The sequence below is a fragment of the Lissotriton helveticus genome, chromosome 1_1 (genome assembly GCF_964261635.1).
Source record: "Lissotriton helveticus chromosome 1_1, aLisHel1.1, whole genome shotgun sequence".
NCBI classification, from domain to species: Eukaryota; Metazoa; Chordata; class Amphibia; order Caudata; family Salamandridae; genus Lissotriton; species Lissotriton helveticus.
In genome coordinates, this window is record NC_136057.1 from 311,209,853 (window position 1) to 311,222,240 (window position 12,388).

The 12,388-nt window shown below is 46.5% G+C and overlaps 1 protein-coding gene across 2 annotated transcripts in view; it reads left to right on the forward strand.

Annotated features, from left to right (window-relative positions):
* The window catches only part of NUP205 (nucleoporin 205), a 920,380-nt gene that overhangs the window by 417,140 nt on the left and 490,852 nt on the right, over positions 1 to 12,388 (forward strand). The gene's annotated exons all lie outside the window — the stretch shown is intronic.

The window sequence follows — 12,388 nt, forward strand, 5'->3', positions numbered from 1 at the left end:
GAAGCCCCTTGGCCTTGCAGAGTTTGACTTAATGTGTCCCTGCGACCTACAACATCTCAACCTAACTCTGCTGTCTCTGGTGTTCCTCGTGAAGCTTCTAGTAAGGGTCAAGAAAGGTTTTTGTTCTAGGGCTGGGGCGCACTGCCCTGCGTTAACGCTAAGACTCAAGAAGAGTTGATTGTCCGTAGGGTAATGAGGTGCAAGAGGGTGAGGGGGGAAAAAACCTGTAACCCCTCAGTCGAGTGTCAATCTAGACTGACACTGTATTAAGACAAAAACAAAAACCCATGCACACTCTACAGTAAATACGTTTGACAAATTCAAGCCAGAATCCGGTACAGTTAGGAGACAAAAGCATGGAAAAGGCAATGGCAATAAGATTATTTAAAACCAGAACAAATTCATCATCGATGTGAAGTGTCTTTAATGTTCAGACACAAGAAGAACCAGCTGACACGTGTTTCGTCGTGTGTGGCACAGTCTGCCTACGACTCTTCAGGGCTGTACAAGATTGGATAAAGTCCGAAGGTCACTTAGTCGGTGATATTTCCAACCCGACAGGGCTCAGGACCGGATAAATGCATGTGTTTCAAGAAAGGTTTCCCGTACGGGTGATTTTTGTTAGGTCAAGGAAAAAAGAATGAGAGAGTGGAGTACATTTGATCATGGAGTTAGACACTGTTCAGAAGTAAGTATTATGCAGCCTCTCGTAGAAAACCCAGCTGTATTGGGTAGGGTAAGGATAAAGGGCAGGAACACGTGCTGTAGGACGGGTGCGTCTGGCAGTCGTGTCTTCTCGTGAAGCTTCTAGTTTGATACCTGCAGCCTGTTATCGAATCCCAAGTTCTCCTTTCACTTGCATTGGGCACCTGACACCATGTATGCACCCGGCACCAGTCCGCTCCGGTGGTGCTGGTGGTGTATGTTTGGTGCTGCCTTGTGCCCCCCAGTGCTTGCTTTATCCTCGGAAGCTTGACCCAGGCAACCAATTAAGTTACCTGCAAGCAGTGTGTCTTTAAGCACCTCGAGTCTCCATTGAGTAACATTGTGCCTGATCTTCAACCTTGACCTCTGCACCGGCTGCCTCTGTGCTGCTGGTGGTGAAGTGTCTGTGCCTACCTGAACCTTGCCCTCTGTTGACCTTGCAACCCGAAGACTGGAACTGTAATTTGGTTACTTACCTGCAAAAACGCATTGTTGTTTTCCTCTATAGGTTAACATTGCAAAGACAAAAAAATTGCACTGTGCTCACTTTTGAAACTGAAAAGAATTTCTATGTAAAAATGTACCTACCTCTTTGCAAAGATCTTGGTCTTAAAATAGATCGTGAGCAAAGCTTATTTTCATAAAATTCGGGTGGATCTCCTTTTTGAGTCGTGATCATTTATTGATCGTTGTGTTAACAACAATTCTGTCCTCTGTATCAATCTTAAGGCTGTTCACCCACACTACCATAAATAGAGCGCTATGGGCCCTGTACACTTCTAGGGGAATATGTGGACCCTGTGCACTGTATAACCAGTTATTGGTATACCATGTACAGAGCTAGCTTCCTACAGTTGCCATCTAACCAAATTACCAGTGATTTCACTGAGTGCCAGGAATATCCATGCACTTTCATGAGAACATTTCCCACATGATAGCACTCCACAGCTTCCTGTGGTCCGGCCTGCTAAGACTGGCCCTCTCAAAAGCAATGAACCACTTGGTGATGTCACCCTCAAAGAATTTTGGGACAATCCCTTTGGGGGTTTTAGGGTCAAAAGAATCTTTCTCCCTATTTGAGTGTGCTTCCACAAGAGGTGAGTCCTAGGCCCAACTCTTTTCTCTTTCTCTATAGCTAGGAGTTGTGCTTCTGTAGCTTCCCTCCTGGCTAGTCTTTCTTGAGCAAGCTCTTCATCTGAAGGTGCTTCTCTGTTTTTTATGGGGGGGGGGGGGGGGGGCTAGGGGTGTTACACTGTCACTCCCATTGTCTGTGTTCAGGTCTTCTGCAAGATCAGAGTCATACTCTGGATGCTCTGTCATACACTGCAAAAAGCTCCTCGAGCGGTGCTTTGGTAGCGTTTGAACCAGTCTTGAGACCATAAGTTTTACTCAAACTGTAAGAAACTGGCTCTATATATACTACACCAAAATGAGGTATAATGTGTATACAGTCCAAGTGTCGCCAGTGGTAGGCAGAGGTCAATGTAAGATAGCCTTACTCTCTACTCGTGGTAGCTTGGTCGAGCAGTAAGGCAGTATCAGAGGACAGTGTTAAGCATTTGATGTACACACTCAACAAACAAATTCACACACTCAAGAACTGAGCTCTAGGCCAATTGTTTTTGTAGAAAAATATACTTTTGTTTATTTTTAAAACCAAGCAAGCCTGGCACAGGTAAGCATTAAATACTTTTCAGTAATAAGTTACTATATGTAGAACAGTTTGAAAATGCAATAGAAATTGTACTTTGTTGGATTTACTGGGGAGCAGTAGTATGCAACACCTAGCACATGCAGTGCATTGAAATTAATAGGCTTTTTCAGTAAATTACAGGTAAGTTACTTTTACGTTACTTTTTCTAACTCGGTGCTGGATGCCTAGATTCAGCACTGGGACATTTCTTGGAAACAGGTGAGTAAATGCGTTTTTGTTATCGGTGCGAATTTTGGGGAATTTTTTGTGAAGAAAAATTGTCAATGTTATCCTATAGAGGAAAAACAGGTTATCGGTTTGTAGGTAAGTAATCGACTGTGGGAGTTAAGGTTCTGGGGTTAGACTCAGGGGTCCCCCAGGATCAGTGAGGTACTGAGATTGCACCCTCAGCAGCACTAGGGCGGACGGGTGCAGAGTGTTGAGGCCCAGTGTTGTCCTATAAAGGACATGGGTCTCCGGGTTGGTGGCTGCTGGCAAGCAGGCCTCTGGGTTGTGGGAGCAAAGGTCCTAGGATTTATTTAGGTTAGGGAACGTTGGGGCCCAAAGTAGCACCACAGGTGCACCCTCAGCGGCACTAGGGCGGCCGGATGCAGGGTGCTGTTTTGAGGTCGGGTGGCCTGTTTTCAGTGGAGAACTTCTGGTACAAAGAAACACTGCAGGCTTGGGGACGAGGATCTTCTGGGTGCGACCACCACTTCGAAGGGTAAGTTGGGATGTCGTGGGTTGGTTAGCACCGTCGGTTTGGGCACACAAGGCCTTGGGGCATCGAATTTTCTTACCCGCTCTGGTCGTGGTAGGGGGGTCCTCTGGATTGAGGCTGCAGGCATCATCTGGAGGTTTCAGGTAGGTCAGGGATCGCCGGTTCTCGAGTCAGGATCGCCGGGGTGACCTCTTCGTGGTGTTCTTCCAAACGAGCTCGGGCCGAGTTCGGCAGGTGCAGAGTGGGCTGGATTCACGGTCCCTGGCTGCTGCCAGGGGATGCTGCTTGAACATATCCGGTGTTCACGGGAGATTCCATGTTTGAAGTGAAGGCAGGCAGGTCCTCTAGGGATTTTGGGGTTGCTGTCCGCAGGACGCCCCGGGATTTCGCAGGAGCAGGTTAGAGGGGAGACAGGCATGTAGGGCTGTGCCAAGTCAGTGGGCGTCGTCCTCTTGTTAGCTCTGCACGACTCTTCGGTCCTTCTTCTTATCTTCTTTCCTTGTTGCTGCTGGATCTGAGGAATCAAGGTTCAGGGTGCCCCCTAAATACTAGATTTGGGGGCGTTACAGGTAGGTAGAGAGCAGGGACCAATGGGTCCCTTCCCTGGGGTCGGTACACCCCCTATAATGCCACTCTCCAGCGGGAGGGGGGCAGGAGCCTGCCCTTGGTTAACTGAGTCCCCCCATTCTCAAGATGGCGGGGACTCTAGGTTATGCTTCACCTCGCCTTCCCCACCTGAGGGGTGGAGTTGGCGGAGGTGGGCACACCTCTCTTCCTCACTTGTTTTTCCCGCCGCTTCTCCCGCCCAAAGTGGGGGTAGAGCCAGTGGGGACCAAGTGCTGAAAGCAGCAAATGGTCTGGAGAGGCTCACAAAGACGGCATGCTTTTGAAGCTTCTCCTTTATGAACCCTGCCCATAGTGGGGGAGGAGGCTTGGCACCTCGTCCCAGGATCTGCATTGTTTCAGGCCCTCGTGAGCAGCAGCTCTCGACCCAGGGGTCCAGAAACATGTCTGGCGGTGGCAGCCTAGGCAGCCACTCAGTCAGGTCACTGGGAGTTGGTTGAGTTTCAGGGGTTATCTCTAAGATGCCCTCTGGTGTGCATTTTACATTAAATCCCACACTGGCATCAGTGTGGGTTTAATGTGCTGAGAAGTTTGATAACAAACTTCCCAGTCTTCAGTGTAGCCATTATGGTGTTGTGGAGTTCGTAATGACAAACTCCCAGCACCATATACTCTTAATGGCAGCACTGCACTTACAGTGCCCAGGAATGGAGTTGGGCACTGTAGGGGTACAGGGCTTATGCACCTGTACCCTCACCACTGGCATAGGGCACCCAGCTAGAGGGGTGATTGATGTATGCCAGGGCAGTGGTTTGTGGGCATGGTACACAGGAATGTGCGCCATGTCGACTCTTCACTTTGCTATGCACCAAAACACGCAGCTTGCAAAGGCAGTGTGTGTGTCAGGGTACAGGGCCTCTGAGGGTGGCACATTAAGTGCTGCAGCCCTTAGAGGCCTTCTCTTGTCACAGTGCCCTGGGTACCTGTGGTACCATTTACCAGAGGCTGACCTGGCCAGAGATGCCAATTGGGTTTAGGCTTCAATTTAGTTTTAGGGAAGGAACATAGGCCCTGGGTACCTGATTATCAAGAGGCCAGGGCACACTCAGTCAAAGAACATCAGCAATTCAGCAAAAAGTGGGGGAATACCATGCAGAAAGAGGGCATTTTCTCGCACAAGCCTCTAAGCTGCTTCATTGACCAGGACAGGGAAGATGTGAGCTTGAGTTCCTCCTCCTGTATCAGATCCTCTGGAGTAATATTTCTGGTACTGGTTGTTTTTTCTAAGTTGGAAACAATTTGGAGAGGCAAAACAACCCAACAACACTGGCTTCCTAACTACAGCAAGGTTTGGACTTTTTTTTAAAACAGTTGTACTAAAAGATACCTGTAGGAAGCTGGTTCTGTATATACAATACCAAAGTAAGGTATAGTGTGCACAGAGTCAAGTGGATCCTCAAAGGTATAGCAGAGGCTAAATTAGATCATTAGATAAGCTCTGTTTGTGGTAGAGCGGGCGAGCAGTTAGGCTTATCAGAGGGCGTGTTAAGCATTTTCTGTATTCACTCTGTCAAAAACTGATGGCACACACTCCGAGACTGAGTCCAGACCAATTTAGTAAGTATAAAAATGTATACTTGTATTCTATTTCTAGAATCAAGCAGGACTTGGCACAGGTAGGTAAAATATTCTTTCAAATGCAAGGCTGTACACAGAAAAGCAATTGCAGACGAATTGAAATTACTTTGGATTACTTTGCATTACTTTTCAATAACTTCGACTACTCAGGGGCATATGCCTAGATATCACGCTGTGTGCTTGGAAAAGTAGATTGTCTTACTTACATTTGTTGTGTTGGATCAAGCTACTTTTGTTCCATGCAAAAAGCAGGTCGACACTTGGAACATTTCAGAGGAAAACTCACAATATGGGTTCCTATGGAGAAAAAGAATGTTATCGGTTTGCATGTAAGTAAATGACTTACAAGGCTGGGTGCTTGTGGTTAGAACCCAGGTTTCCCAAGGTTCAGGTTGGCACTTAAATTGCACCAACAGTGGCACCCGGCCGGGTGGGTGCAGAGTTTAGGGTGGCAATGTTAGCCAATCGGGCTAGGAGTCACGCCACTTGATCTTGGTAGCCAAGCTCTTTGGTCTAAGGTCAGGACAAAGGGAGTCCCAGGTCAGCACCAAGTACACACCATCAGCGGCGTTGGAGGAGTAGGGAGCCCTATGCAATCCTATGGTGGTTGCCTGTTTTAGATTTTGGCTGCAGGCTCAGTCCTGGAAGTCTTCAGGGAGGAACCAACAGCTGGGCAGATAAGTCAGAGGGCTTGAGGTCGTAGGTGCACCTCAGGCATCCTCTCCAGCGCGCAGGGAAGCCTTTTGAGGTCTGATTTCACCTTACCGGAGGACTGGTGGTAATAGTGGCTGTGGATGGGCCTGGAGTCTGTTGCGAGGCCGTGCCTGGCCATCCCGCTGCCTTCCCACTTTGCCGCACAACCTCCTTCCCTTTGTTTCCACTTGGCCCTGCTTGGTTCGTCCTGCCTGTGGCACCTCCCAGTGAATCCCGGAGGTGTCAATCAACTGCAGTATGAGCCTGCAATGGCGGTTGGTGCTGCGGGTAAATTCCATGTGGTCATATTAGCCCGGTCTGACCGGCTGCAGCGGGGAGTATGCAGCTGGGCCCTAGGGGAGCCTCTGAACCACACCCTGCTGCTCCTCGTACTGGGAGATGGATGCACATTGGAACCAGCTTGGCCCCCTGTGGACTGAAACAGGCAATCCAACTTTCATGGTGTTCAGGGGGCCAGTTGTTGTTTTGAGGGGCTGCCTGAACCGTGGGGTGGGTGGGGGGGGATAACAAGCGAATCTACACTCAGACCTGGTCACGAAGAGAGTGGGGAAATCACATGTAACTGGCTGGAATTGCACGCAAAAACCCTAAACAGCGTTGTCTGCCTTGTCACACAATAAACAAGCATTGGCATAGCCAATAGGTCTCGCTTTTGGGACCTTTTAAGTGTTTAGCCATGCAGCACATGCATAAACAGGAGGAAGCAATCGTAAACAACTAGAGAGTATTAATTTACAAAAAATAGCAAAGAACTCCATCAAAAGAGTGGTCAGGTAGAACAGTCACCAAACCCCCATCAGTGCTCCATGCAAATGCATTCACTATGCCACAGACAAATTGTGAAAATCCCAAGATGACAAAAGGAACCCTCAGGCACCCACTCAAGGCAGGTAGCCGTTTGTCTTCATTGGGTTCCTATGGTTAGTGCATGTGAAATTACAGCACAACAAAAAATAATAAGTGCAGATTAAAATGAGTGTTGATCACTCTCACAACCAACACTTTTAATGGAGAGGTGATTCGAACTCAGTTAAAACCAATATGTGCAGACGGACATAAGGAGTTGAGTAAGTTTGAACCCCTTGTCCTAAAAAACGGTCGACATGTTTCAGCTATTCGGTCATTTACGACCCAGCATTCTTCAGGACCAAATTGTATAAAAAACTCACCACACGAGGCAGTACACCCCCTAACGTGTCTACTCACGGTGGATGGATATTCACATAAACGCGTTCATTACCAACTTATGTTCTATCTATTGGTAGGCGTCTTGTGCATTACCTCTATTCTGAGAGGTTTATGGAATCTGTAAAAAAACCATACACAATTCAAATCAAACAATGTTATAGCTTTTCTATTTTCTCAGGATTTCACCATAGTTCCTAATATCCATTCCCTCTATTCACCCTGTGGCTTAATGAAACCAACCTTTAATTAAATGAAAACACACACTCAAAAGTTATTTTGTTGTGCCAGAGGGATATATAACTATATCTTCCCCCTCTAGTCAGCTATTCAGGTGTAAAAGGAATTTATGCTGTATCCCTTGTGTTACTCTTGGTCATTAGTAACACTGTTCCTGTATGAACCTGGATTAATTTTAAGTCCATGTTCCACTATCCAAAATCAATTTAAAAACACAGTTTTCCTTCGAGAAATAACATATGGGTAAAGAATAGTCAACTTATACGACATCATGTCTGCATTGACTTCTGCTTCTAGGGTCACACTCAGGAGAATAGAAGACTCTGAATCAAAATGTACAAAAATACATATAATGAAACTCACTTGTTTCGATTCTCAATTTTATCTCATGTAAAATGAAAATCATGCACTCTCTTTTTTTGATCTATTTAAAGAAAAACAGACAGACGAAAGCACCAGTCAGATGGAAATTTTTCTTGCCTTATGATAACTAGATAGTAACTAAGTCATCACTCAGTGAACCACCGGTGAGAACACGAAACAATCTATTGGATTTAAGCCATGACTTACTTCTCTGTTTTCAAATGCATGACTTCATGAGTCCGTGGTGGGGGACATCTTCACAACAGCATCTAATTAAGAATAACCGGAGTCTATAATTATACCCTACTCGGTCCACACACCCACTGGAATTTTATCATGTACAACCAACATGTAATTGATACTGTGTTGGAGCGCTACCATACTAAAAAACGGCGTGCCCCTATGACTACATTGCCAGGAAAAACCAAGTGCAATCGATAGCTAAATAATGCGATTTGCATTTCAAAATGATCTCCTTCAAATACTCAATGGCTCCGTAAAAAGACAACGTCTCAATGATGGTATGTTTACGAGATATAGTATTCTGCATTAACCCCCTCCTTGTACTTACTGGTGTGCTGGCGACTCCCCGCGTAAACACCTAATTACGGCTCACCCACGGCTCGGAAGGACAACTCGACCCGCGAAACGCGCAGTCCTTTTCACTTGCGCTACTCGCCGTGACCTGCTCGGATGTTTATCACGTGATCTGTCCAGGCACACCGAGACGTGAAATTTAAAGCAAACGTCCCCCATTTCTGATTGTGGTTTAAAGTGATCAACCATTTTTTTAAAAGATATTCTCTATTATATATATTCTCCCTATAGTTTTGATCTCGTATTCGAATGGGAGGAAGGACACTGAAAAAAAACATGGAAATATGGTACAAAAATACCCCAAAAAACAATGAAATGCCATATTTAGAATGTTGAGTGGCTTTTGCGTTGTGCAGAGCCAGTGGAGCTAGTGTTGGGTAGTTAAGTCTCAGGAAGTCTTTGGTGTATCACCCTTTCTGGTTTGATTCTTCTGATTGCTTGGTGTCAATAACAAATAGAGTTGGTTTCCAGGGCCCACCGACCGATAGGCTGAGTATATCTGCTGTATATCACAGGGATCCTTCTTTGGGCCTGGGAAAACAGGCCCTGTTTACTTATTGATTTTCTGCCCGGATGGGACAATGGCACGAAATCTACTCAGTAAGAAAAAAGTTTGTGTGAAGAAAACTGCACTGAGGTCTTGGCGCATGCCTAGAGGGGGAATTTGGTAAAAGGATGTGCCGGAGAACAGGCAGAAGCAGAGTGCACGCTACTCTCGTTAGTTTTCTGCAGTCACCAAGGTCAGAGTGAAAGGAAATACATATTTATAAAAAATACCTTGAAGAAACTGCTTTGTGGGCTCCGCTTTAAGATTTAAGTCAAAAGTGGGCAAAGATGGTGGCCAGTTTTGATGATATTTACACAAAATTTGATTGCATAGTTTCCTGGCTTGTATATACTACATTGAGCTCTGCAATCTCCCCATCTCCTGGCCTCTTTCTTCACGCTATGGACCACAAATCGTCCCGAAAAAGATGCAGCCGTCACACCCCGCCAGAATGCATACACGTGCATGCAGAAACCACATTTCTCGCTGTCCCTGCAAAGATGCATTCATAAATGAATACATCCAGGGGTCATGGAAGCGAGTGTCCAAACTTTGGCCATGTGCAACACTGAAGTCAGGCATTTAGGTATATGCCCAATTATTTTCATAAAATAATAATACAAAAGGGGAGCCTATTAAGATTGTGTTGGGGTATGGTTGCGGGGTGAAAAGGGCACTTTATCAAGCCAAATAGAGAGTACACAGAGCTCTGTACATCGTGTTGAGTGTTTGTTAGAACTGTTCGTGATTGTGTATCATCATTGTTTTAAAGATTTTTCTTCTTTCAAATTAAGTTACTTTTTAAATTCTGTGCTCCACTTGTAAATGCCCTCTTCGGTTTGCAAAGCACTGCAGCTGCATTACCAGACTTCAGATAACTGTGAGTTCATTTCATATGGCGGTTGTCAACTGTGGCCGCTGTAAACATGAAAGCAGGTTGTTTCTCTAAAAGTAGCCAGAATCTGAGAGCTCAGTGGACTAATGCATTTTTATCAGAAGCAGGGAGCTGGCGTGGGTTAGATATATGGGTTGTGTGTGTTAACAAAATAATGCGGTTCAAGTCCTCATTTGCCGGTTGGCACGAAGAGTCTTTCAAAGCAAATCCAGTTTGGTAGATTTTCACTATGAGTACAAGGAATATCATGTTTTGTAGCACTAAGGGTTTAGGGAATGGAATTGAAACACATATAAAACAAGCGCAGCCGCAAACCACAACATATGGTGTGCTGCAAATAAAACAAACCCTCACCCAAAGGAAAAACAAACTCGCGGCCGCAAAGCCGTAGCACACCTCCCCTACTTGCAAGTGTTTCACGGCGTGTGAGGAAATACGAGCGTATTGAAAGGAGGCGGGTGAGGATTAAACTAAGGAAGCCAAGTTTACTGTTTTTGTAAGTGGGCGAGGTGTGCTGTGTCTGAGGAGGAAGAGATAAGAAAGGCAGATGGCAGCTGCAAGCTTGAGGCCAGGAAAAGATTGTGGGTAGCACTTTGAAAAGCCCCTTAATAAAAGTCGAGCAAGCAGCGCATGTGCTGCTCTAGGCTCGACCTAAAAACCAGGGTGTGACACAGAATCGTGAAATGGCAGATGAGGAGACGCCGGGAGCGATTGGAGGGATTCCTCTCCTGGACACAGCAGTGTTGATGGAAGAATTGCGGCCCTAGATGGAAGATTCGATGCTCTGGACAGGAGACTGGACGCTCTGGGGGAATGTATAGAACGGCATGATGCCCATCGGGATACAGCAGAAGACAGAATATTCGATCTTTAAATTGGGGCTGCCCATACAGCCAGGAAACTAGACCGAATGGAAAAACTGATGAAAACATTTTTCATGAAGAACAAAGATTTGGAGGCGAGGAGTAGACGGAATAACATACGTATTTTGGATATTCCTTAGTCCACGAACACTGGGCGACTGGATCACTTCATCGTATTCTTGCTGACAGACTTGTTTGTGGGGGAACCTTATAATGCTACGTTTGTTGTTGAGCGAGTCATTGGTCGCTTGGGCCATGCCCCAACTCCCCTTCAAGGCCTATAATTGCCAGACTTTTTTTTGTTTAAATTTCTTTATTGATTTTACACAGAAAAAAATTGAACGAGCCAGTGTGCTCAACAGTCTTCGGGTTGCTACCCGGCTTATCGCTGTCACGCATGTCAGGCCCAAACAAACAAAGAAAGGGAAACGTGAAGGGTTACCCCTGTTTAGCTTTACATGGGTTAAATACCAATAGGTGGCCAACTTAATGGCTGTTTGAATAGATGCTACATTTTGTGCCGTACGGCAGGCCCGGTAATAGATATCCTTCCACTCCTTCGATTTGAGTTCCCTGCCCAACTCTCCCTCCCAACGCAACTGGCCAGGGGACCTCTCAGTAACTGGGGTGCTTCGAGTGAATTTATACAAGTCTGATGTCAGTCGTGCGCCCCTATGTCTGGTCAGTAACCATTTCTCAAATGGTGTGAGCAGCCTCTTCGCACCCTCCCGCACCTCTCCGTGGAGTACCCAATGCCTGATCTGTAAAGATCTGTAAATATCGGTAATGCTCCGTTTCGGGAAGTCCGTGATCAGTACGGAACTCAGCGAAAGGGCGCAGCCCGGAAAGGTCAAAGAGATGTCCTATGGAACGGCAAGCTTCAGTCGTCCAATGATGAAATTCCCGGAAGTCCAGTCCAGGGGAGAATTCTAGATTTTGTACAATGGGTGTGATAGGGGATGGGAACGCCGTGAGCCCCGTAGCAGTGGCAGTCTTACCCCAAGCTAACAGTATGAGTGGGGTTCCCTCCGAGAGGTAAAGTTGCGAGGGCGTCCTGTGTGTGGGAGGAAAGGAATTCCCCACAAGGGCTGTGTTGCAAGGGACCTGTCAATAAACAAACAATGCTTCTCGGATTCGGGGCATCACCACTCCACTAGTGCTCTCATCTGAGCTGCCTACCAGTACCCCGAGAGGTTAGGGATACCCAGTCCTCCGTCAACTGGGTCTCTATATGCAAAAATGTGGCGCAGCTAAGCTCTCTGGTCTCGCCAGATAAAGCGTTCTATATCCTACTGTAGTGCCCGTATGACCCCCCGAAGGTGGCATCAGTGGGAGGGTGTGGAATAGGTAAAAAATCTGGAGGCAACAGCACCATCTTCACCGCTGCAATCTGGCCCAGCCATGAGAGGGAGAGGGGCCTCCACTTTCGAAGGGAATCCCAAACCTGTTTCAGGAGTGCTGTGTAGTTTGACTGCCAGGTGGCAAAGATAGTAGGGGCCACCCTGAGGCCTAGATAATTAATAAGGAGGGCACTTTCTTACAGCTAGCATCTTTTTTTTAGGTTGATAAGGGCTTGGCCGCTTTCTCAACACACCAGACCTATTTGCTTTTGCCAATGTCTGTTTTGTATCAGTGCTATATGACAAATCGAAAAGCTGGGTAC